Source organism: Megalopta genalis, chromosome 3 (genome assembly GCF_051020955.1).
Source record: "Megalopta genalis isolate 19385.01 chromosome 3, iyMegGena1_principal, whole genome shotgun sequence".
NCBI classification, from domain to species: domain Eukaryota; kingdom Metazoa; phylum Arthropoda; class Insecta; order Hymenoptera; family Halictidae; genus Megalopta; species Megalopta genalis.
This window is the reverse complement of record NC_135015.1, coordinates 4,511,074-4,538,497: the sequence shown is the minus strand read 5'-3', so window position 1 is coordinate 4,538,497 and position 27,424 is coordinate 4,511,074. Positions and strand designations below refer to the sequence as shown.

The following is a 27,424-nucleotide window of genomic DNA, read 5'->3' as shown; positions in this document are numbered from 1 at the left end:
CGAAAGTTCGTGCGATTCCATAGAATGAACGAAGTTCAAGGAAATTTTGAAAGTGCGAGTCTGAGTGTGAGTTGAATAGCGCGTCGTATGTGTCGTCTTCGGATGATTCTTGCGGAATAAAATGCGCGCGAGTTTGACTATTATTAGACGAATATAAAACCTTTTTAATCTCAGAACCGCGCAGTTCTCTTCTTTACGTCTCCAAGGAGTAGCATCGCGATCCAAATTTCCTGCACTTAAAAGTGAATTTAGATTACAAATCATGATAGATCTGTACGTGACTTCGAAATTACACCGATTTATAGAAAACTGAAGCGTCACGTGAAAAACGCGAATACCATGCGATTTGCCAGATTGAACCGAAAACATTTTTGGAATTTTCCAACGGGTATTTGTTTTCTGAATCGGCTTATGCTCACGGACATTCTCGACAATGAAATCAACGGCCCACACAGTGTACCGCCAACCGTAAACCAATTCACGCAATTGTTAAGCCCAGTGTCAACGCAAATCCCTATCGAGGACAAAGGTTCCAGCGAAATTCTTTAATCCACTTTGGAAAGAACAATTCCTCTTACGCCTTCGTCGGTCAATTCCCGATAGAATATTCGTTTCCAACCAACTTACAAAGATGAAATGGACGAGCGGACTAGTCCGTGATCGCATGAATTTGCAAAGTGCAATGCGAGGAGACCGTTGCCTGGAACCTGGTCTTCGAAGTTTACAGACCGAACAAAGTGTCTCAGGAATAAGTTCGGACAGGTGTTTCAATAACCGGAAAATTTTGAACGGTGAACTTCTGCGAACTCACGGAGCTACTCGATGATAGCTGCAGTCGATGCTGCATTGCTGCTTCTTCAGGATTATTTCACAATTAGAGACCGCGGATCTTTATGCCAAATAAAACTTATCTGTGTTAATTGTAAGAACCAGAACTTTATATTTGTTATCATTTTAAAGGGTTCCGAACAATATGTTGTTGTTCTTAAACTCTTTTAATCTTTCTGTCGCTTCAAATAGTAGCTGCCCGATTCTAACACAAATGCATAAAATTCGCAATCTATTCGTAAAAATTAGTCTATGGATTTTGTGTGTTCATAGTGGTCCGTAAGAGGAGAGAATATTGTAGGGTTTGAGATCTGATAAAATGATTCCTGTTTACCGATACGCGTTTTTAAGAGGTCGTTTTTTCGATCCCGACATGATTTCCGCCTTAGCGCTTCTTCAAAGCGAAGACAATAACGAGGATAGCAGGTTACTATGGAAAAACGTGATATGCACTCGAGACAACGAATAAAATACTTGACTTTCACACTGCAAGTGGCTGCAATATGTTGAAATGAAAGTATGTAATAGTTTTGTTCAGCGCCTTCATCGTTTCTTACTTCAATTTGTACATTGTTAACGCTAAACCTACAGAGCTCTAAGAGCGACTAACGTAAACTAAAAGTTTTACTTTATATAAGAATGACACGATCGAATTCAGTCAGATTATTTCTGTTATAACATATCTAAGATATACAGGGTGTCCCAGATTTTAATGTTCAAACTTTGTCAGTGTATTCTATGGCACAAAGTAAGAAAAAAATATTATGTAAATGTAGGTCATATAGAGCTTTATTAATAAGTTATAACAAAAATTCAGAATAGGAATAGTAATGAACTTGCTGTTACTGTGAGCATTGGCTTGAATAGATCAGCACATGCCGTGTGTTTATGTAAGCTGTGTTTATTAATACATTTCGAAATGTCTACCGTTGTTGACAATACATGATTGACATCGATCGAAGATCGAATTTATGACCGTGCGAATTTCGTTTCTATTCTCTTTCATTTCATTGAACGCATTATTAATCCTATTCTGAATTTTTGTTATAACTTCTTAATAAAGCTCTATATGATCTATGTTTACATACCATTTTTTTCTTACTTTGTGCCATAGAATATACTGACAAAGTTTCAACATTGGAACCTGGGACACCCTGTGTAATTAAGATATCGATTTAATAATTTTCTGTGAAAGAGTCTTTAAATTTTAAGAATTTTGTAAGACAAAATGTAGAGAACGTGAGAATAACCTCGCGTAGCTATCACAGATACTGTACATTATTACAAGAACATTTTTTAACGACAACAAACAATCGACTCTCCCGTCAAAAGAATAGTCTCATATTAACTAACATGGACACACTCTTACATTTGGACATTGTACACACGTTACAAAAGGAGAATATTTAAGTCAGCTAACTTGAAATCTACAATGCAATTGTCTCTTTCCGCGGGGAGAATTTCTTCCTGTACGAAACTCTGAATGAACAGCACGTTCCTTTCTTCTGGTATCTAAAGGTCTCGCAGTTGTTCAAGAACTTTCGAGAAATCGTTAAGGGGAATCTATAAAATCTTGCCGGATGCTCGTTATAAAACTTTTATTCCATTCCAAGTTACGATCGCTGTGCAGGAGACACATATAAAAGTAATCGTCGTCCTCTAGCTCTGAAACGATTCCTTGTAATCTGCTGCGTTAGTGGTTATCCGAGGAATACTCTGTTACAGTCTGTGAAGCTCTGTTTGCCAATGAAATGTGTACCGATGTACTACCTACAATAGTTTCCTTTACTTTCCAGATGGCAACAGTTTTACATTTTCGTCCAGATGAAATATTCAAAGTAATCTGTGAACTGTGGTCTAGAAAATTGCTCCATACCTGTCTCAATGGTTCTAAGTCTGTACGATCATCAAGCTTTTCCTTTCCTAAATAATAATATAAATTATTAATGTAGTTTAAAGCAACAAATTGTCACCTTTATTTCCATTTTAAACTCAATATCCTGAAAATCATGAGCACCATCACACAACTACCGACTTACATTTTCTTCGAGATGAAATATTCATAGTAATTTGTGAATTGTGGTCTAGAAAACTGCTCGAAACCTGTCTAAATAAGTTTGTACGATCATGAAGCTACCCCTTTTGTAAATACTAGAATAAATTATGAATGTAATTTAAAGCAACAAATTGTCACCCTTATTTCCATTTTAAACTCAATATCCTGAAAATCAAGAGCACCATCACACAACTATCGACTTACATTTTCGTCGAGATGAAATATTCATAGTAATTTGTGAACTGTGGTCTAGAAAATTGCTCGAAACCTGTCTAAATAAGTTTGTACGATCATGAAGCTACCCCTTTTGTAAATACTAGAATAAATTATTAATATAATCTAAAGCAACAAATTGTCACCCTTATTTCCATTTTAAATTCAGTATCCTGAAAATCAAGAGCACCATCACACAACTACCGACTTACATTTTCGTCGAGATGAAATATTCATAGTAATTTGTGAACTGCGGTCTACAAAATACCTCGAAACCTGTCTGAATAAGTTTGTACGATAATCAAGCTTCCCCTTTACTAAGTACTAGAATAAATTATTAATGTAATTTAAAGCAACAAATTGTCACCGGTTATTCCCATTTTAAAATTAGTACCGTGAAAAAGAGCACCGACTTACATTTTCGTCGAGGTGAAATATTCATAGTAATTTGTGAACTGCGGTCTACAAAATAGCTCGACACCTGTCTAAATAAGCCTGTACGATCATCAATCTTCCCCTTTACTAAATACTAGAATAAATTGTCACAACAGCTTAAAGTTGTTCTAGCTTCGAATTTAATATGCTGAAAGTTAAAGTCGACTACCGTCTTAAAAAATGAACACGACTTTCCGTGATCCTTCAGCAGTAGGATCCTCGCGAAACTCCACGTTCGCACACGGTATTCGCTTAATAGCAATACACACGGCGGAGCTAGACAAACTTTACGATTAAAGTTTATATTCAGCGAGTGCCGAGCCTAGTCACGTCGAGTAGCCACGTAATCGTTCCTCTTGATAGCCCATCGGCAACACCTGGCCAAACAGCCGCTCGTCCAGGTCGTTTGACACGCCTGTGTTGCTGGGGCAAATTAATTGATTTAGCATTCACGCCGCTGCTTTACCTGGAGCAGTCTCGCTACCGTGGCCGTTTCCAAAATTCCGTGGCAGGTGTACCGGCTGGTTCAATAGCAGACGAACAGGGTTTAATCCGATTTTTAGCCGCAATTGTGACCAATAATCACCCTCATTAAGTCCCATTCGACTGGCACCGCGGTCCTCAATAGACGTCGGTGATATTGATGCGTGCTCCTTTCATCAAATTAATGTATTGTTCGTATGACACGCATGGCTAGAACACGCGTGGCTGGCTTCGCTATTCAGAAGGGATTCGGTAGGAATAATCGGAAAACGAGAGAATGCAACGTCGTTGACTTGGCAGTGATTTTAACTGTAATTTCATTTTAGAGTGTTGCTCAAATAATATTCGTGATAAAATTGAGCAGACACGACGCATAACAGTAGAAACATAAAAAAACAATTGGACTTCACTGTTGGATTAGTTGCAACTCGTTAAGATTGTCAAGAGAAGAAGTGAATTTCTATTTAACTGTTATTAATAAATTGTGGAGGAGATTCCTGCATTAAGAGTTAGGATAAAACTTTCTTCCTTAAATAACTGTAATTAGTTCAAAGTAACGTTTCGATATCCTTGAATTCGTTAAACCTTTCTGCTGTTTTGCTGACCATTTGCAGTCCACTCATCGATATTTTTATTTCGTATCAAGATCTTCGCTCTACTTATTGATACTTTAATTTTGCACGAAGATCTGCGGTGTATTCGTACAAATTTTCATTCCGCATAAAGATCCACAACCTACTCATAAACAAATGAAGGGTTTGCGCTGTAAATAATTTGTAGACATATGTCAGATGTCAATCCAGAGTCGTCCAGAAACATATCTTCATATTAAAAATTGCAAACCTCTTTATTTGAGTGATACCTATACCTTTCGACTACGTTCTGTCGAGATAAAACGCCGCGACCTCGTGTCACGGGGAAATAAAAAGAGCAGGATTGCGTAGCGGAAGAAAGAAATGCACGCTGGTGCGAGGATTCGCACTTCGCAGTCGCGGGCGTGTAAATTGACTCGCTGACAATCGAACGAATGCGGTTCGAACGCGTTGCTCGTGCGCAATCAAATGAGAAAAAAAGTTGGGAAGCTCCGGAGCTTCGTAAATCCGATGATCGGTAATTGGCTGGCGCATGGAATTAGAAATTAGAGCCGTCACTTTACGTTATTGGCGAGAACGTGGTGCAACCATTGCCACGGAGAGCATTTCAATGAGCGGGTATAGAAACGCGGATTTAATCGCAGAGAAAGAGACGGTAATAGTATTATACACCTGTTTGCGCTTGTTGAATTTATTTTGCGGTGTGTCTTGCAGATTGTAGGATATTGTGCACTACGTTTTCGAGGATGAAAGGCTCGGTCACGTACGAAATATAGTTAGAACATTTCGGTGGAGTAGTTTTTCTCGCACCATCGAATAAATCAAAATGAATTTGCTCGAGTAATGTTGGCCTAACATGGCGAATTATCACTGAAATAGACTTTAGGCTGAAAAAGTAGATAGTAGAGTACAGCTATACAAGTAAATACTGTTTCTCATCACTGAATTTAAAGGAGCTTAGATCAAAGAAAAATTATTTCATCCTATTAAGCATTTTATTGGAGAATGGATGAAGAACTAGAACTACTAGATTCGTCAAAATGACGGACTTCAAATATTTTATTTTACAATTATTGATGTTTTTGTGGGTAATTACTGAATATATTTATTTACGAACTAATTTCGATGCACGATGGTTTTAGTGTTAAACATTTTTAATGAATAACTTTAGCGCACTAGTTTGCCACTAAATAAGAGGATAAACCGATCCATAGGTCTTTCATTAATATTATAAAATTATTTAGTGCAGCTTCGTTCAAGTTCCTCGAATTAATCGCCAATTTACCTGATGTACTGCCGCTTTGTAGGGACAATGGGCGATTTATTTTCATTTACACAAAAACGCGCAATATTACAACACGTCGGTCGAGTGCTGGTGAAATAGTAGCGTCTCAAATATAACGCGAAGCGTTGCCATAGTGAAATATGTCAAGAGTATGAAAGAAAAAGCTATGATATATGTAGGAGGGGCCTTAGCTGAAAGGGATGTTTAGCTTCAGTTGCCTTTTTTATACTGCGAGGAACTGTGAATAGGAAATCATTAGACAAACTTCGCTTAGCTTCTTTTCGTCTAAGGACATAACAGTCCCAATTAGAGATCCGTTACGCGGTATAGAAATTAACGCGTCAATTAGTAACAAATTCCAAACAAATTACAAATAAATTCCAAACAAATTACAAATAAATTCCAAACAAATTACGAACAAATTACAAATAAATTACAAATAAATTCCAACTAAATTACAAATACATTCCAACCAAATTACAAATAAATTCCAAACAAATTACATACAAATACCATACAAATTACGAATAAATTACGAACAAACTATAAACAAATTACAAATAAATTCCAACTAAATTACGAATAAATTACAAATAAATTACAAATAAATTACAAACAAATTATAAACAAATTACAAATAAATTCCGAACAAATTACAAATAAATTCCAAACAAATTACAAACAAATTACAAATAAATTACTAACAAATCACAAATAAATTCCAATCAAATTACAAATAAATTCCAAACAAATTACATAGAAATACCATACAAATTACGAATAAATTACGAATAAATTCCAAACAAATTATAAACAAATTACAAATAAATTCCAACTAAATTATGAATAAATTATGAATAAATTCCAAACAAATTCCAAACAAATTCCAAACAAATTATAAACAAATTACAAATAAATTCCAATTAAATTACGAATAAATTCCAAACACACACAAATTACATACGAATACCATACAAATTACAAATAAATTATGAATAAATTACAAACAAATTACAAATAATTTACAAACAGATTATAAATGAGCTACGAACAGCTACGATAATAAACATCAAACAATTAAAATTCGTTTCACTGTTATGTTACAGCTTTTAAGTTCAATTACTCCTTGTTGTGAAATATGCGACATAGTATTATACGAAACCTAGATTCGCATGAATTTATTGAATTTGTTCGAAATCCTCGAGAGTGTGTATGCTTCAATAATGTCGCGCAGATATTGGATTCCTGTTTCACAGGCACCTATAAATATGGTAATGCAGCTGTTTTGCTACGTATGCCTGTGAAACTGTACAATTTGCAATATTGTTGCAGTTTCGATGTGTCTCGAAGTATGCTGTTAAATAATTGTAGCCTGCTGTGAACTTCGTTTGACAGTTGCAAACAGTTTCAATTGCAATGGAACCGCTGAAATTATTGAACATGCAAGTTCGCAAAATAATTTTAATATAATTCCGGTGATACGATTTCGCGTTTGCTGTATTGTACCGTGAGTTGCGAGAATTTCATTTCGAATTCGCAATGTTTGATAGAAATATAATTTTATCATCCTTTTTTCATGATTTTATTCAGGACAAGTTTGATTCGTTCGTGATTAAATCGTGAATTTCATTGTCTGGATAATATTCACAAAAATTTTAGTCTTAAATTGAAAGTGGAACTTTGCTAATAATTAATTTCTGGTAAACAATTTGACTGTATTAATCAATACCTTCAATCCGAACTCCTTGTCTTTCATTTTCACTCAAAATCATCGCTGCAGCTGATACAATAATAGGCGACATCAAAATCGATAAATTAATTAATAATTCTATACCCCCAACCATGTTGTTCGCAATCATGCATTAACAGGCGTGCGTCAGTATCGCAATTAGCATAATTAACACGTCCACCGCAGAGACCATTTCGGCAGATTTTTACAAATTGTGTGGTAATACGCATACATTATATAATAACTCGAATAACTTCGTCATAGATCGTTATGAAATATTTCTATAATATAATTAACCTGTGTGTGTATCTTCATGCCAATCGATTTTCATAGATCATGCCGCAGACATTAATTCATTTATGAATTTTTTATGTTTATACTATTCTTTTTGTACCACATTACGTTCCTAATGATTTTCCTAATCCATGAATGATAAAAGATAATAATAATAATAATAATAATAATAATAATAATAATAATAACACAGTTTCTTTGATTTGACACATTTAGGTATTCTATAAATATGTAAAGATCCACGACCCCGTTATAATGTTGCAAAATAAAAAATTTTAACAACAATACTGAAAAGCCAGAACTGCATGAATATTTCTCTCTTTAACAATCCCCACAGACTGAAAATAACATATCGATGTTCTTAAATTCTTCCAATTTTTCTACTGTTTTTGTTTGTATTTATTAATGCCTCTCACAAATGTATTTTCACGCAGTGTCAAACAGGAGATTACAGAATCGATAGCTGACGCAATCGATAGGAACAATTACCGCTACATCGAGAGTTATTTCCGTCTTGTCTGCTAATTCATCGAATGGTCTTCTAAGTGGTTTGGAACGAGATATCGCAGACAGATCGGTCGACTAGAGATTAATTAAACCTGTTAACCAGTTAGTTCGATAATTGTTTAGCTGTCGCGCAGTGTTTGCGATACAAGCGCATCCGATGATCGATACTTCACGGCGTATTCCCTTTGGTGATTTGCCGAAACCATTGTCACAACGATTGGATAAATTATTCTTGATTTGGCTCTATAATTTATACGCGAGACCTGTTGTTTCGTCAAAGTTCCATCTTTCTGCCATTCATTTCCCATTAGACCGCCGATTCGATGCGATTAGTCGAAGATTTCTGCTCCTTCTCAAATTTTTCGTTATCTCTGTTTGCAATAATGAGAACTCGTACAACTTTTATACAGATGTTTAAAGCAGTGGAGATGGTTTTTAAAAAGTCTGATGAATGAGTCTGAACATGGTGCTAAGTCATTCACTTATCAGTAATATCCTTATCAGACACAATTTTTAAGAAAGTCGTAACGATTTTAAGGAATATGTATTTTAATTGTTAGATTTCTTCAATACTAAATACTAGATGAAAAAGTTAAGAAATGAATATTTTTATTTTTTTTTCATTCTAAGCAATGGCAAAATTTTAAAAAAGCATTCCAGTCTATCATCTACAAAAAATTCAAGCCGTTTAGTCCAGTTCTAAAAAAGTTATTGCGTTTTAAAAGGTGCCCGAATATTAATTAGAGTCACTGTATGTATAATAATTTCTTCCAGAAAATGTTGGAGTCGGAATCGAAACACGCAGATCTGAGAATACTAAGTCGCGCTAAGTCGCAATAATTTTTTCTAATTTTTTGCCACGATTTAAAGGCAATTCGGTGGCCACGTGCCACTATTCGGAGACAATTCGGTATCTTGTAGCTCCGTTGTTTTTCTTGCTTCACTCACACTCAAACAAACCATTTTGACCAAAAATTGGAAAAAATCTGCAGTTTTTTTAAATCTTTCAATGCCTGTAGCTCGATTCTTGGTTTACCGATTTTGGTAAAATTTTCAACACACGTACAAGTTACCGAGATCTACGAGAGGCATTTTTTTAATTTTTGTTATAGGCTCGGATAAAATAGTTAAAAAACGAGAGTTTCTTATCTTCTTTTAAATACCAAGTTAATAGAAAAATTTAAAAAAAGGCATTTCAATCACTGTATGGTAGACTGGTCCCTCTATCACCTAAAAAGAATTCAAATCGTTTAGTCCAGTTTTAAAAAAGTTACTACATTTTAGAAGGTGCACGAACGCTTTTCTGCCACTGTACGCCAGAGATTATTATGGTCTCTAAAATCGAACGAATCCATTTACACCATCTGGTTAAAAGACGGAACAGATATCGATTGGATAATTGCGTCTGATTCTTCGAGCATAATTAACTGGGTAATCGAAAAAATTAGAGAACGCCGCACAGACGGATTCTTTATTCCCCGACACGAAATAAGTGACATTAATTCCCGAGGGAATGCTCGTAGCGAATTTTCCTCTCAAAAGTTTCTGCGTCCTTCTCCCACGAAGACCGTTCTTGAATGACAATGAACCCTCGAGGTCTCAACCACAATGGCCTGGTAAAGAATCCTGATCCAAATTGCAGCTGTACTACCACTGGTTCGCGTAAATCAGCAATTCGAAGTCACGTTTCAATTACGTCGAATTGCGAGTGAAATTTTCGCCGAGTCCCGATTAACATAAAGTTCGAATATTTGATAATGTTATGACAATTCGCGAACAGGCTTATACCATTTGAATCTTATCAACTGCGAAAAATTATTGATCTACGAGAAATCGATTACTCCATACTCTAAGGACTCGAGTCTCAATAGCTAAATTCTTTGGAAGTTCTGAGCGATTTTAATCTCTCGAGGTCTCCTGGAATCTTAATTTAAGTTTTCAAAGTTCCACACTGTGGAGTGTATGCAAGCTTTTGATATGCATCAGAGTTTCTATGCAGAAAATTCCTGCTTTGGAGTTCTACTTGTCGGAGTTTTATTTCATTCGATAGTCTATGCATACAAATTTTTGATAAAAGTATTGATAATGGATAAATCCGGATAGGATCTCGTGCGATATGAATACAAGCACGGCGGGATTAGCATTGTCCCGAAAGGATTGCGATAGAAATGGTTATAAAAGTATTAATGCACTGGAAATAATTCCCGCTCTGGGAAAACTTTGAAGGAACTGGATTAAATCCATCGCAGAGATCCACAGTGGTGAGGTAAAATGGCGGATCTACATTTTCGAATAAAGATTAAAATGGAAATAAAAGAGAAGACGATTTGTCATTATACAAATTGATTCCATTTTCGCGTTGACGCGTTGTTTACAATAACGAAGTGCATGCATGGATATTATAAGTGTTATTTAAAGGTTGATAGAGCAAAGTGTAGATATATAATGCCAGAACTTAATCAAATATTATTATTAAGCGGTCGTTGATGTCGAACAATGCGCGGGCGGCAAGCTGAAATTTCGAAGAGAAATCGTAATTATAATTTTCTGGATAAAAAAGATTACAAAACCAATAAATAATATTATCCTACAGCGAAATATTACGCAACTGTAGTTCCTTCAATTTCTATTACTGTTTTTTTATGTTACGTCACAATAAAAACGGACACCCTGTTTTAATAAAAGGAAACTTTCTGTAGTTACGAGCGCGATGAAATCCCTGACCCGGAAAATAACGATGTATTAAATCGAGTATTTTTAAATTATACCTTTTTTCAAAAGCAACACGATCAAGTTATGCGATTTAAATTGTATGTACAAGTGTCTTCGCTATATCGTTCATAAGAAATAAAATTTAGCCCTTTTGCCATCTTTAAAATCCAGAACTGTAGACTTGAAAAATTACTTGGAATATAAAATATTTTAGGATACGCAATATGCATGTTTCGAGGGAAAACGTAATCTAGTTTTGCGATTTGACGTTTTGTGTACAGGTGTGTTCATTACCATCGAACAGAAACGAATTAATTTAATATAATATAATATATATATAATATTATATATATATATAATATATAATATAATATAATATAATATAATATAATATAATATAATATAATATAATATAATATAATATAATATAATATAATATAATATAATATAATATAATATAATATAATATAATATAATATAATATAATATAATATAATATAATATAATATAATATATTAAATATACACAAATATTTTGAATTGAATTTTCCTATTATTACCATTATTGTTATTATTATTACTATTACTATTATCTTACCGTACTTTCTTTTACATAGTAATTACACTTGTTACATTTGTTTACGTATTTGTTGCCATTGCTCCAGCATAAACAACAGGCAGATGGCGTCAAATGTCAAATGATCAAGGCAGGCCGCCAGCTCTGGGTCTGAAAAAATCCGGATGTGTTGCGGCGAGGGTTAATTGGAGGAAAAGCAGAATAAATTGGTAAACGAGATAGGCGTGGCAGCTTTTAAACTCCCTATCGATTCCCGATGTCAATAACGCACGTATTAACACTGTAATTTCTATTACGACAGCTACAGGCTTCCGTCCGTTGGTTAATATTTAATCCAACCACTCATGCTTGCAAATTACCTTGCAAGTTAAACCTTTGCACTTGATGCCTTTTTTGAAAGCGTGAACCAGCAAATCGAGACGATTTTTCGCATATTTGGCGAATTTATTGCAGCTAGCTTAAAATGATTTCACACGCAAAGTAACGGACTTTCGAAACTTTTGGAACTTGTTGAATTTTTAGAACTTCTGTAACTTTCGAAACTTTTAGAACTTTTGAAACTTCTGGAACTTTTGGAACTTCTGGAGCTCCTGGAACTGTTGAAACTTTTGGATTATTTGGAATGTTAGAAGCTTTTGGAACTTTTGGAACTTCTGGTAATCTTTGAACTATTGTATCTTTTGGAACTTTCGAATTGTCTGTTACGGCAGGCGTTTGGCTGTCGGGTCAATCCACGGCACAGAATGGTTCGAAATGTTAAAAATGCGAAAAAAATATAAATACATCGATAAGAAAACCGTAATTGAGGAAAAAAATAGTATTCAGGAGTTTCGGAGGTTGCTGATTACGAATCTACAGTCAACATTACTTGAAACAAAATGTCATATATTTTTATATATAGGTTTTTTATATTATATATGTTGTTCAGAGATTTCCTGAACAAGGACACAAAAGATTGATTTTTTTAATTACCAGTTGGATTTCTGTATTTATGGTGCTCATTTTTATTCCATAAAATAACCAAAAACAGTTGCACAGCAATTTCTGAGGTATTATCGAAAGAAAAAAGCTTCAATCTTCATGTATGTGATGAATTTAATCAGAGACGAAATTGTTTCAATTTGTAACATTTTCTAGAAAAAACATGATCATAGTTTTGTACTTACTATATCAAGCATACAAATTTTAGATGAACATGAATAATGGTGAATCAACAATTTTTCGAAAAGCCAATGAAGCCACTATAAAGTTGTAGATACAGAATAGTTATTAACAGCTAGAAATTAATGAACCTTCTTACTGAATATGTTAAAAATGTAAAAAAGACAATACTCTACAAAGATTTTCAACCTTGTTTGCATTTATATGTAAGATTAAAGAAGCACAAGACTATATTAAAATGTTGTTGCACGTACCGCGTCCGCAGCCATACTTGCTTTTTGTTCGCGCAGCAAGATCCATACACCTGATCAATTACTTTCGACCGATCGATCGATAATGGATTCGACGGTTACAGGACGCCGAACGAGAGAAATGCGGCTACAAGGTAAAATCCATCCGCCCACATGTGTACAGCAACGATTGATTTTCAATGACCCGAACGTTGCCTCTCAGGTGTTAAGGCTGCTAATGCTCTGTTCGATTATTCTCCGAATTATGTGTCCTGCCGACGATTCGCCGCCATGCGAGTTCCCAATTAGCAGCCAGACAACGGTATCACGAGACCGGAAATTACCGCGGCGCAGTGGCCGAATTGATTGATACTTGCTCGCGTGCTGAACGACAAATGAAACGAATTTTTGCATTCGCCGGAAAATACTTATTTAACATTATTAAACTTGCAGGTCCTCTGAATTTTTATTCATTGAGGTGTCTTGTGGAGGTGTCCCTAAAATGTAATTTTTTCTGTCCTTCCCAAATGACCTACAATTTTAGAAAAGTTATGTGAAGTAGAGTTAAGATGCGCGTATTATTTGCGCCTGGATTCGTTCGGATATCTTATATAGTCACCGAGAAATGCAATTATAAATCTAGGAGCTTCTTGAAGTAGATACTTATTGAACTGTCTCACGGAACCGCTTCTTGAAAATATTTTTTCCTATCTATCCCGAGTAACCTAAAATTTTGGTAAAATTGTGTGCAGTAAAGCTAGGGCGCATATATTATCTTCTCTTGGATTCATCCATATGTCTTACTTTGTATTCAAGAAACATATTCCTTGAAGTTATGTCTCGCAATTCCACGAAATTATATTATTCTCATACTGGTGAAATACGTACTAAAAGTATTATTACAACGCATAAAATATCATTCGTTTTAATTTCAGATTCCCTGAATTTATCCAAGCATGCGTGAAACCGTAAAAACATTCACATCGTGGTAATCAAAACTTTTAATTGCTGAAGCTTTTGGTACACTGCGAGAACGACTTTAAGCAACTTTTCATTGTCTGTTTTCCATCGCCGGTCCGGTCGTTCTCGTTGAATTGAAATCAACAAATTGCTTTACGCCCGGTGAATCACGATCCTAGCAATTCTCTCCGCGTTCTTGTTGCACGCGAAAATTACACCCACGCGCCTTTAACAGCTCCGCTACCCCCGACTTGAGACTATCGCGTCTATGTTCGTAATTACTGGGAAACGGTGCATCAGAGAACTCGTCGTTTCCCCCGGGACTCTCATTGGCCCCTACAATTCAAGTTTCAGTTACCTGCCGCGTTATAAACTCGACAACATGATCACGAACTGATCCGACTCACAAACACGAAGGGTAGGTAGTTAAACTAGCGCGTTGGAGGGAAACGCAACCAGACGAAATGAAATTCGCGTTCGAATGTTTCTGAACCATTGCTGCGAACACTTCTGAACTGTTTCAAACAAACTGGAACACGGTTTTTGCGTCGTTAAAATCGCTGCGATATATTGTCCAGCACGATGATGTTAACAAATCTGAAAAACAATTGTCCAAACTTGAAACTGGACGAATTGTTAGATCATGCTACTCTACGTAGATCAGTGTTTCCCAATCTTCTTTCGGATCATGGCTGAAATAAATGCTTCGATGATCTCGATGATTCGACGAAGCAGTTTAACCGTTCGAACTCGAAGAAGTTTCTCAGATCAGCTATCAACAAGTAATTATTTGTAAAGTAGTATTAACTAACGATTCAAATAAAATACGAAGTTACATATCGTTGGAAACAATAGAATTTGGAACAAGATCGTAGCGTAATACAGATCAATACGAAATAAAATATTTTTATTTTGAACGTGCCATAATTATTAGTAATCTTGTCATGTCCCCAAAGTGTCCGTTTTGCGGCACTAATGTCACCAGTTTCAATTTGAAATCTCCACAGTTTGTAATATCCAGATGGTTTCTATTTTCAATTAAGAAATTAATTACAGCATTAAAACCATATTTGTCTAATTATGATGAAGGGGAGGGTGACAATAATTTTCTTTCAAAATTAGTTGAAATTGGGTGTTTCGTTTTTGTTTTGCCACTGTTACGTAATATTGCCACCTTTTTTTTGGAACATTAGGATTGCAACATCAATCATTAATTCCCTATAATTATATTCTAATCGCCTCACTTACATTCTAATTTAAGCACTGCACTTGTCAATACTTAGGTACGCAAGAAAATTTGTTAGCTGTTGTAACAAATGAGCTGGTTGTGTATTAATATAGGCCACGAATATTTACATCGTAATGTGGTTGAAGTATCAATCGATAACGCTTATGTTAATAAGAAACATCAGAAGCAGGAGAAAAATAAAAACTGTGCATTAATATCATGTGGAATTCTCTAACAGTGTTCGATACGTTGTCAACCGCAGCAACATTATTCAATTTGTTAACATTTCTGTCCCTCATCGGCTGAAGTTGAATACTCTTGTCCGAAATGCACTTACGTGCACGAAATACGCAAAGTGCAAGGAAAAGTACAGCAGGTTTTCATACAGCGTATCGTAGTTTGCGAACAAATTCCTATGAGAAACGGATGCGCGCACGAAATTCGTTCGCCCACAATGGATTTGGATGGGAGGCATCGATCGAACGTAAAACCGGGGTCAGCGTGGTTTTTGCAAAACCACGGAAATCAATAATTTATAATGTAAAGTAGAGATCGCGAGTGTACTGTCTACCGTATCACAAAGATGTCGTTTTTCGCACGAAATTTCACGAGGATTGGAATTGATAAATTGATATTTGTTCTAGCATGACACCGCAGTGTTTTTCCAACGGTCAACAAATGTCAATACTAGCGACGAATTGGCGAGTGATCACCGAAAATATTTGCAATAACAGAAACTGTAAGATTAGCATTCGTTCGTATAAAAATATATAAAAAAAAGAGATAGAAATATGAATCACTTTATGGAAATGTTAGTAACTGAATATTCATCACTGCATAAATTTATAAAATGCATAGAAAACATGGTTGTTTTTAGAGGAAAAAATATTTTCCTTAATTTCGACTTCATACGCTAGCCGAGGAAAGCGGGAACTCGAAGGAAAACTACAATCTCATTAGCCGTAAATCAATTATTTTGTTTTATCACTCGGGTAGATACGCTTTTTGAACGTCGTCGGATTTAATCGACTTTCAATTAACTTGGCGGCGATTCGATATTTCCTGGTCGGACAGGCCTCTCTCGATTTATCCAATATCGAGCTCATCCAAGTGGTTCTTATTAAAACCGCTCGAAATTGCTCTCGCCCACGATCGAATATCGAAACTTCCGTCGAAATCCTTCACCCATTAAATTTCATTGAAAATCATGGATCACTTCATTTTGTACATCATTTATTAAAAAATTTTTTGGCAAATTCCAAATTAATGTTGTTATACAAAAATAAATACGAGACAGAAACTTTCTTCGATGTTTACAAAGTCTCATTAAATCGCGAAGATTATTTTTTCAATCGATTTAGCGAACTCAATGATGCTGTACAAGATGCAGGCTGCTATATTACAGCAACATATTCACAGTTTAGCCAGTACATTTTATACACTTATTATTATTAAATAGCTGATCGTTATAATCTAGATAATATAGATATTATAATCGTTATAATATCTATACGCAATCTCATAAAAATAATGAATGAAGAATTCCTCCCGTTACCTGCAAGTTACTTTTTGAAAAAACAAAAGAAATCTTTTATTAACTATTATTAAGATAAATTCCTTTGTATTCCAATCTGCAGTTACTATAAATACAAATACTTAAAACCTTATCTATTTGTCATCAAATTTCCAAATCGATGTTGCGTCGCTCCAAAAAGTGTTTAAAAATATCGCAGTCCATTCGAACAAAATATTTTAATTAATTCCACAGCGCGAGCAATCAGCGTTCAAACGAAATTCCGATCTTGTTTAATTGTCACCTGCGCCAAACGAACGGCCAGAGAGAACTGACGAGTGCACTCAAAAGACTGAACAAGTCGTATTTTATAACGCGATTTAACACTCGAATCAGCGTTGCTGTTACTAGTTCGATAAAAAAGCGCGAGAACAAAGCGAACGTTTAAACGGCCAAAAAAAGAAAGGACAAGATAAGAGACAGTCTTTTCACTTTCGCAACGCTTCCCTAACGAGACCAGCTCGGCTCTGGACAGGTTCCGATTGCGCGTGACGCGTGTCGATTAAAAGAGTTCATTGCTCATACACGGTTGTCGACGAAACTCGGAAGACTGTCGCCGCTGACAACGGAATAATTGGTTAATAGAGACGAGCAGTCAGCTACAAAACAGTCTCCGTTTTGCAGCGGACTCTTAATGACGGAAGTTTGGTATTGTTCCCTTGTGGTGCAGAGCGCAGAAACAATTAGGCAGAAGAAAGGAATTTATTGTCTGTGTGTTTGCTTGGTAATAATAACTAAACCGTGGATTTTATACAATTATGATAGAATTGGCTAAGTTAAATACAGAACAATGAAGACATCAGAATTTCAAAATCTGGCTACATTATTTTTAGTCTATTGAAACTATTGAAAAAAGAAGTACATCTTCATTTACCTCTTGTTCTGTTCAATTCATGCAGGCAAGTTTTATTTTGCATGAAACTCCGCAGTCCAATAATAACTTGTGCAAGTTAACGACGAAAATATTTCTGTTTGGGACATCGTTAAGTGAACGACAAGTAATTAATTATTAGAGTTGTCGCTAAATCAAACAGAAAGAACGATCTTTATGCTCCTTATATTATAGAATAAAGTAAGTAGTTTGTGGTTCATTAGAAAATAGGATCTGATTTATGGTAAAAAGCAATTAAACTTTTAGACGATGGTTCGCTGTGACACTTTGCAATCTTAAAAGTTTCATAAAAGTAATTTATTTGAAAAATGAAAATTAAAAACTTGAATTAATATACATAATTTTCTTGCATTTTGTGGGCATATAGATTTTAAAGGGTCAATATAATAACGTAAAGATTAATTTTTAAGTCTGGATACATAATTCTGGCACGTAAAATATGTCCGTAGATAGACGACAAAGGTAAATCTCGTTTTTGATTAAATTGTTTTAATAAACTCTTTTAAAAAAGTGCCAAAGCCTCCAGGGACCATCATAGCGTAAACGTGTTAAGTAGAAACTGCTGACAATGGTCAGACAAGCAAACCAAGCACACTGTGGAAATGTATTGTGGATCTTCAAGCAAAAGTAATGTATGCTGTATCTTTGCAAGGCGAAACAGTTGAACGAAAGTTTATTTCTTTTTTCGGGCATTCTAGTTGTAAGCTAAAAATAATATCAGATGCTTTTATTGTTTCGTATTAGACTGCAGATCTTTATGTATATTTTCATTTTTATTACTCATTTCCCCGGAAACTAAAACAATGGAATTTCTTTCAATTGTCTAAACGATTCCTCGCGACAAACATTTTTGTTATTACAAATAATCTGAGCGATTCTATGAAATATGAAATACACTTTTAAAAAATGCCACAACTTCTCTACTCTCCACTAAAACCATCAAAAAAATTGTATATAAAATTCACATTACAATATCTATCAAACAAAGATTTAAACCGAAAATTCTAAAAATCGAAATCTAAGAAACATAAAACTAATAAAATCATTCAAGATAAACCTAGCAGGGTATTTTCAATCTCAAGAAGTGTGCAAAATAGAATGTTTTGTACAAAACCTAAAAATCGATGTACATTAATGTCCGATTGTCCTAATGTCCAATTGTGAATTCTAACTGATAAACGACAGTAGGAAGATAATAACATTTGCGATATAAATCTCGCGAATTACCTATGCCATTATAGCGCTAATGATTCCAGAAACTCCAGTAAAATCGATACCCATTCACCGCGCATTCACGAACAGTATCCACGAAATCGGTAGAATCCGGATAATGTACGAAGTCCTTTCTCTGTTTCACGAATCTGCGAAATGCTCCGTCAATGGACACGGGGTTTTCTGGAAAATCGCGTTGGCATTCCGGCGCAATATCTCGCGATACATTCGAAACGGAAACGCTCGACAGCTGCGACATTAATTTCGTTACTCGAGAGTAACACCCACGACTTATTTATACTTACCGCAATAAACTCAATTGCTTTTTATTTACTATGCGGTCGGTTGTTGAGCCCGGGTATATTTCATTTATAATGCAGAATTTCCAAGTAAAAAGTCTCTTGGAGAACGGCGGTGAAGATAAATATTACTTGCTGCATACGAGAAGTGGAGAACACTGAATTCCCGATGTTTCAAAGATTGGCGACTTTTATAGCGTTTCAATTTTCTGAAAAAGAAACGTGTGTTAATAAAATCGAAGTTTTTTCTCTATTTTGTTGATCCGTTTTCGGACTCTGTGATCAATTGTGACACAATATGTCTTATTGTTATGCGATTTATTGACGCAGGTAATCAATAGTGGAAGCTGAGAACATAGAACCGAAAGCTTGACGATCTTCGGCATTTGTATCTCATGTTCCGCCGTATATTATTTTCCAGGATATCCGGATGACATCCAATTTTTTGCGCCGAATGGGACCGCGAGCTAACGATCTTCATAACGTTGCGAAATATCGAGATTAGTTTCCATTCTTCCAATTTACGAAATTTCGTTGTTGAACTTTATCGTTCTTTCAATAAGTCGCCTTTTGCAAGAAACAGTATCAATGCGCGTTACACTCTTTATTTTTGTAGTACTCGATCACTTCTTTAACGTCTCACCGATAGTGTCATTGCTCGGAACAACTTCAACTGTCACGGTAAACGTTCGAAGCGACGCCGGAAGCAGAAGGAAGGTTTTTGTTTTTCATCAGAACGTTAACGAAACTTCCTTACCTTTTTTTTGCGCATATTGTATATTACACAACTAGTTTGGCTTGACAGCGCTATTTTCGTCGCCGTTAAATACGCGTTACCGTTCACCGAAACAAAAGTTTTTTTTTTGCGACGACCGGTGAAACGGTAAACAAGGGGAACCTTTGTTTAAAAGTGTTTAAAATTTTCATGCCATTTTGTCATTTTTAGAAATAAATCAGTAATCCTCTGCATCGTTGGCAGGCCGTGTCAATTTATGCAAATTCAGTCTTTCGCGGGAAAGTTGCAAGAAACTGAAGCTGGAAGGAACTTCGTCTCCTTTGCAAAGCTGCGTTAATATTTACTAAATATCACTTTCTAGGAAACGAAGATGGCTTTCTATCATTAGCAAGCACAAAGGCTGTTAGTGTACACTCGCGCAAATCGAATTGCAACTATAAGAAACTTTCTTGCCTCGGAAAGGTAGCCGCTGTTAAATTCTATTAAAACTCTAGATGCACTCTTTTTTCAAGTTTTGTATAGAAGCAAACGCTCCGCAATCCAGCAATTTGTAGAGCGGAACGTTTCGCGTCTCGAAATTACAGCAGCGTTCATGTCAAAGCTAATCCGATAAGGAACGGAACGAGAGAACTGTTATTTTCATAGTCGGCGGTACAATTTCTACTGCGCCCGTTTTATTCGGTAGGATTTGCCATCCGCACTGATCATTTCTCACGGCGATTGTGACATAAAGACGGAACGGACGAGTCCAAGTGTCACGAAGAAAAAGCAGTTCCGCTGGTTGAAAAGCTGTCCGATGAAATCGTCCCACTGAAAACTACATCGTTACGCCGACGGAAATGAAGAGCAGCAATTTATCACGACACGTGTGCGTTACAGAAATTTAGAAAATGACGACGCGATTAATACGTATCACGTAACACCGTATAATCACTATTCCCAAATTAGTTTTCTGACCTTCTCGATACCAATCTCGTTATGAGACATGTGACGAAACTATAAATTCCGTTCAATTGCTTTGCCCGACGATCCAAGAGGTGCACTGTATCCTAGATCCGACTACATTCGAGCAACTTCGCCGTTTCTATGCTGACGCAATTGCTTGTCGATATCTGATATCCAATATCTATAATACAATGCTAATAAAGCCCTGCCGGACTTGTAGAATTCCAGAAGCTTAATTAGTGAATTTATACTTTGGAAAATTTCAGCGTCCCTGATGTCTCTGACGATTAAATCCATTAGAAATTCGACGAAGCTTCGATTTTCTCTCATCTGGAGTCTGATGTAGCACGTTTCAACAAAAATCTAAAACTAAGAAAAAATAGAGAAAGAAGATATTTCTACGATCTTTCTGCGATGTACAATGGCACAAAGAAATACTTTAATCAAATTAAACTGATCAAAATTATTTAACTATTTAGAATCGGATAGCGCCGCATTCTAAATTCTATCTTAAAATTAAAAGGTGAAAATTGTAGTGAAAGCGGCGAAATTGACACGTACGAACAGATGCAGAGGAAATAGTAGGTCTGAGTAATTTCGAGTTTTTAGAGAAGTTATAGTTTTGGAAATTTTCTAGCATCAAACTGGGGAAGAAATATCGAAAACAGACGAAAGAATCCGATGTCCTAAGTCTTCGTGCAGCCTGACATTTGAAAACTGGGATCACGAAGTTTAACGTTTCGCGTTACAGATGCTGCTACGCTTCAATTTCTCGTTGGTCCATCTTCTACCATAGGCGAGAAGAAATATGGTGGAGCCTGGAGCAGATGGTTTTTCGCCATAGAAGACCAAGAGGGGTGGGATACGGTAGATTGCTCGATTCCAAGGTTGCACAACGGCGAATGATGTTCGAAGGCTTCTACTATCATCATCACAATGCTGATGTCGCGTTTCCGGTGATTCATTGCCACTTGGTTTTTATATTTATTTCTCTGTAAGGGAGCCAGGTATGTCTAGCTCTCTCTCTTTCTATCTCTGCCCACTGACCATACCCGACTCATTTTATGATTATTGCGTGCTCAGCGAAAAGGCTGGGAAAACATCCTCTCCGCGAGGATTTGCCAGTGGGAGAGGAAGCGACAGCACCAACAATAATGCCGCGTAACGAAACGATGCCGCAGTTAGGAAAAGCTATACCCTTACTGTGCTACGTGTTTCCCGGTATTCATTTTCCACTTGCCCGGTTTTGTTGTTTCCATATTCATAGAATTTAATATTCGCCTCGAAGTCATTTTTCTGCACACCATAAAATTAAGCTCCGGAACGGTGAACATAAGCTGCCCTTTGCGACCCCTTTACTAACAATAGCCCATTATCAAACGGTTCCCTTCCAGACTTTTAGGGCAATTTACGTTCGCGGAATCTGTAGAAATATACGGTCTAACACAATTACGCATTGACTGCGGTTTCTCGTGCAAACGAAACCTTCGTTCGAATCGAAACCTTCGAATCGTTCGCAATAACCGGCAGATAAGTAAAAATGAAACAATGTAATGACATTCTTAAACTTTTCTAATGTCTGCGCAGCTTCCTAATTTATCTGATTTATTTTGTTGCAAATGTGCAATCCAAGTTACATGAAACTACTTATGTCGAGCCCTAAACGCTATCATTCCATAACAATGATATAATTGGATTTCATCAAATTTTGTACGTTTTTCTATTCTAACATATGTTTCGATGTAAAACTTTTTAAAAAGTGTCTTATAGAAAAGACTTTTATAATTTCTGTAACTGTAAAAGACAGAATCGGAAACCTATCGTTTTGACTATTTTGGCAGTCATTACTTTATTATTTTTATGAATTTACATAAATCCTTCAAGACACATTTCTGGAAATATAATATTTGCTTGAAGAAGGGAAACAAATGAATGTTGACTCTGTAACGTTCTAGGGCGGGTCTACGAAACGGAGGATAATCGGAGATTTGCGCATTTCATCTGCAAAAGTGACAGCACCAAGAGGAGCTTCCATTGTCTCGCTTCCTCGGAAAACAATTTCAAAATGTTCGCCTCCCGTGAATATCGGTTGAGCGGAATAAAATAATTTGTTTGCTTTAGTGGCAGATTGACGCTTCATTTCGTTCGAACGCATTCCGGAACTCGTAGCATCGGCAGTGAGAATCATACATAGATCGCGGAATTAATTAACTTTCAGTCACATTTTTCTCGAAAATAAAATCTCGTATTAGCGAATGCCTCGCGTGCGTGTTTGAAACAGAACGTTTTTTTTATTCAATCGGAGGTAAAATTATTACTTTCTTTAGGAACCTAAATCCCTAATTATGATAGCAATTCTATTGTCACGAGATAATGTTTTATTTGAAACCTCAAAATATCAGGTATGTCAGTATGATCGATTTAGGTTTCAGGCTTTTCATGATAAGACATTTTTTTAAAACAGCTCGCGATGGAACGAATATCGAACAAAATCTTTCAAATTCGTCGTTTGAATTTATGAAAATTTGAAAGGCAGAAAATACAACCTGATAATTATTTTCTCACTAAATTTTACAATAAAAATGATTCGTGAAGTAGTTTTCAAAGAAACTGCGTATCAGAGTGTAAAAGTGGAGGCTTCACCCTTTAAAATGTGCACCGAAAGAATAACCTAAGATATTTTTACACGGAGTTTCAATTTAATGGTCCTTCAATTTTATAGAATAATGTAACGATGCGTTCTTCTAACGAACTAATGATGAATTTCATTATTCTTGCAAGCATTATAATAAAAAACGGTGCAGTATCTCAAGCGCCCGGTGTTCATAAGTCGTAACGAAGCAACCTTTAGAGCTCGGTACTTCTGGTTTTAAGAGTTAATGAGTTCCACGTAACCAATAATCATGAAAATGCTCGTATAACGAAGTAGCGTGTTTCTGGGATTTTCAAAGTACAAAAGGAGCTTATCCGAGATGATGAAAGACGAGCAAGTGACTCAGAGGATGATCTGGGGAACGCGAGTTACCGGCGAATGTTCTTCGGAACGTGGCGATTTGCTCCATATGAAAATTGTGGATCCCGATTAGGACAGTTTACACAGCGCGTTCGATAAGCGATATTGATTCGCTGTGAAAATTGTCCTGCGACGCGGGTTTGTTATCAGAATATTGCCCCATCGAGTTGGATAACCTCCCAATAGTCACTCTCACAGGTTCTCTGTGTCGGCACGAAGCACGACAACGGGGTAATCACGCGAGAGGACATTCGGTAATGAAAGAATCTTCTAACGTAGTTCCAAATTCGAAACTTCAACACGATTCGGAAGCACATGAACTACAGACAGTGGAACAGCTGAGATAACAGAATATAATTTTGCTCGATCTTCTGTTTAAGCAGTTCATTTAACCCTTTATTATATCGAGCTGGACTCTTGAATGTTTCAAATAGAGCCCGCTAATTTAAATATGGCAATTATTTCGAATAATAAAATTATAAAATTTCGAATTATTACTTTTACTCGCATTTTAAAATGGCTTGATTAAATGTGATGTTGATCGATATCGGTGTCAAAGGACTGGAAACATTCCATTTTTATTTCTTCTGAATGAGGCTTTCAGCGAAGCCGATTATATGAGAAATTTTGAAAAAATTGCAATCGCGGAGTTCTCTAATGCAAATGACTGTCTATCATACTCAGTAGAGTTCACTCGGGTGAAGTTAATACAATAACGTTGGCGAGGGGAAGAAGTTGCGAAACATTCTCCTGAAATATGTTTTCCAACTCTACGGGACTAAAGTTCATAAAATTTTTCCAGCGGATTAACTTTTCACTTCCCTACTGGAAGTTTGCTTCGCCAATTCGGGATTGATTTGTTTGCATCCTGAACGGTGAGGAGCAGCTGTTAGGAAAATCGCAAAATGTCGTCTCCGATTCGTGCAACTTCTCAATCCTTTAATCGCGCGCTTTGTAGCTGTCGATGGAATTGCGAAAGTGTAGCAAATTGTGCAAAAGTTTCTTTAAACGCGATAGGATCCTTATTAACAAAATGTGTGATTAAATTGATCAGAGTCTACGCGGAGCGACTGCTTCGATTTTTAATGCCTCAAATTTTCAATCGCATTATTCCACATGTTACTCAACATCGCAAAACTCTTGTATAGTATTCAAATGTGTATCACTCTCTCGAGCGATTAATAATTTCTACATTATCCATACTGCATGGACGACCTCGATTTCGATCCGTAACCGATAATTGTTAATTATTGGGATTCGTGAAAATACGCATTGCAACTGTCACGCACTTGTACTATAAATAATCAAACAAATAATACAAGGGATAAGTAGACATAGTATACAAGTATACGAGAATTTGAAGGTACGCCGATCTCTGAAAATGTCGTGCGAACATAATTAGAATTACACTAATTAACTATCGACTTCATTATTTTATTCGTGCAAAGAATAAAAAAGCGAAACTCAGGCGAAGAAATTAAACATAACATAGATATTTCGCTAAATCGATCTACGAAGATCAGCATGTCAACATTAAAAATTAACAACAAAAGAGCAGCATTTACGTTTTTGATCCTTGGCAAGATCAAGGAGCGGCCATGGACCCCCACAAACCAGAAACACCAGGAGAAATTGGATCTCTTCGGACAGCTGTCGGCGGCAGCCCGACTTCCGGTGGCGACGCTTTCAAAATTTAATTGGGAAAAAAAGTGGAAAAACCGAGAACACCGAAAACCGACGTCAGGTTTACAGACTCACTACCGACAGAACACTATTTTTCACTAAAAATACAATGCGAACTGCGAATCTCGATAGAAAAATCTCGATCGCTAGATCGCCGAAGGAAATCGTTCGAGTTCATCTGCTCGGATCAGAATCTACGGAATAATCTCGATTCGAACCCGAGTGGAGAGATGTTGATCGATTCGGTGGACCCAGGGAATTTCCGGTAGCGATCACTATGGAGAACGATGGCGGTTGCTCGCGGCGCGGTGCGCTGACAACTGAACGCGTTCGGTCTTCGCTCGGTCGCCATGGCTCTCAGCCGGGCGACCGCGTGGGGTCGCCTGGAAAAGGGCGAAAGTATCAACACGGGGTGAGTGAAAGGCACGGACAGGTCTAGGAGAAAACCGAGCACCGTGGCAAAGGGTAATCTTTTGGATTTTCATTGATGGGGTTTTGTACATTTTACCGATCTCTTCGACGACACGCTTTGAGAATTTTTTTCTGACAAACCGAGTGTCACAACTTTATGAAACTTTACGAATTTGTTTATACACCCTTAAATTATGTTGTTGAATTTTTATAGACCGCTGAACGTTCTCGGTCTTTTTTTTTATCATACTTCCTTTCAATCTATACTTTCGTTAACGTTGCAGGAGTTCGTCCATTTTATCGATTTCTTCGAGTTTGCAGTTTTGGAATTTTTTTTCTGACAAACCGGTTGATGTATCTTTATGAAACCTTGTAAATTTGTTTATGCACTCTTAAGTTATGTTATTGAATTTTTATAGATCGCTAAACATTCGGAATCTTCTCTAAGCGTATTTTCTCTCAACCCATACTTTCGTTGATATTGAAGAGGTTTTTTCTTTTTACCTATTTCTACAACGGATGCACTTTGGGAATATGTTTCTAACAAAGCGATATATCATTATGAAACTTTGAGAATTTGTTTATGCACTCCTAAGCTATGTTCTTGAATTTATACAGATTGTTAAACGGCTTATATCCGATCATAGTTTCTTTCTACACATACTCTTATTGATATTGGGTGGTGTTTCCATTTCACCACACAATTTCTGCAATGCAGAACTACTTTGGAAATTATTTTCTGACAAATCCAACAACATACACTTATGAAACTTTTTATACTTACAGCCTTACAAATCCTTAGGCCTTCGTTTTTATATATGTAGTTACTGGTGATTGTCGCTCGAGTTGCGAGAGAAAAAAGATCTGATAACAGGATATACAAAGTTGTGGATATGGTTCATATATGTGTAAAAATATATGTATGTCAAATAAATTCCCAAAGTGTACCTTCAATACGAATCTTCTACAATCTGGCGATAGAAGATTGATGTTTAACAATTTTTGGAAACAACACCAATCAACGTATTAATGTAAAAAATAGTTAACATATTTATCAGTCTTTTAGAAACGTACTACAATTTTTAGTGTACACCGATAATAATTTTCTTTAATGTTACAGTGATTTGTTTCAATATACTAGTCTTGAAAAGATAGATGCTGGATAGAGAACAAGTATTTTTATGATCTGCTTTTCCAAAATAATGATAAAGAATATTAGTACGGTGTCATTGATAATCACCACTGCCATTTATGTGCATCTGCGTACATTTCTATTTTATATCCACCGAATATAGCAAAATGTCGGTATACATGAAATCTTTTCATTAAAACATTTTATCAAAACGTTACACAGTTCTTATCATGACATA

The 27,424-nt window shown here is 36.1% G+C and overlaps 1 protein-coding gene across 2 annotated transcripts in view; it reads right to left on the bottom strand.

Annotated features, from left to right (window-relative positions):
* Sytbeta (Synaptotagmin beta) overlaps positions 1-25,937 on the bottom strand; it is a 125,903-nt gene extending 99,966 nt beyond the window's left edge. Inside the window, exon 1 of one of the 2 annotated variants that reach the window (XM_076519673.1) lies at positions 25,526-25,937. The gene's annotated coding sequence lies outside the window, so the exon portion shown is untranslated. The remainder of the gene's footprint in view (positions 1-25,525) is intronic. The other variant, XM_076519670.1, reaches the window with a different exon arrangement.
* Between the last annotated feature and the right edge of the window lie 1,487 nt (positions 25,938-27,424).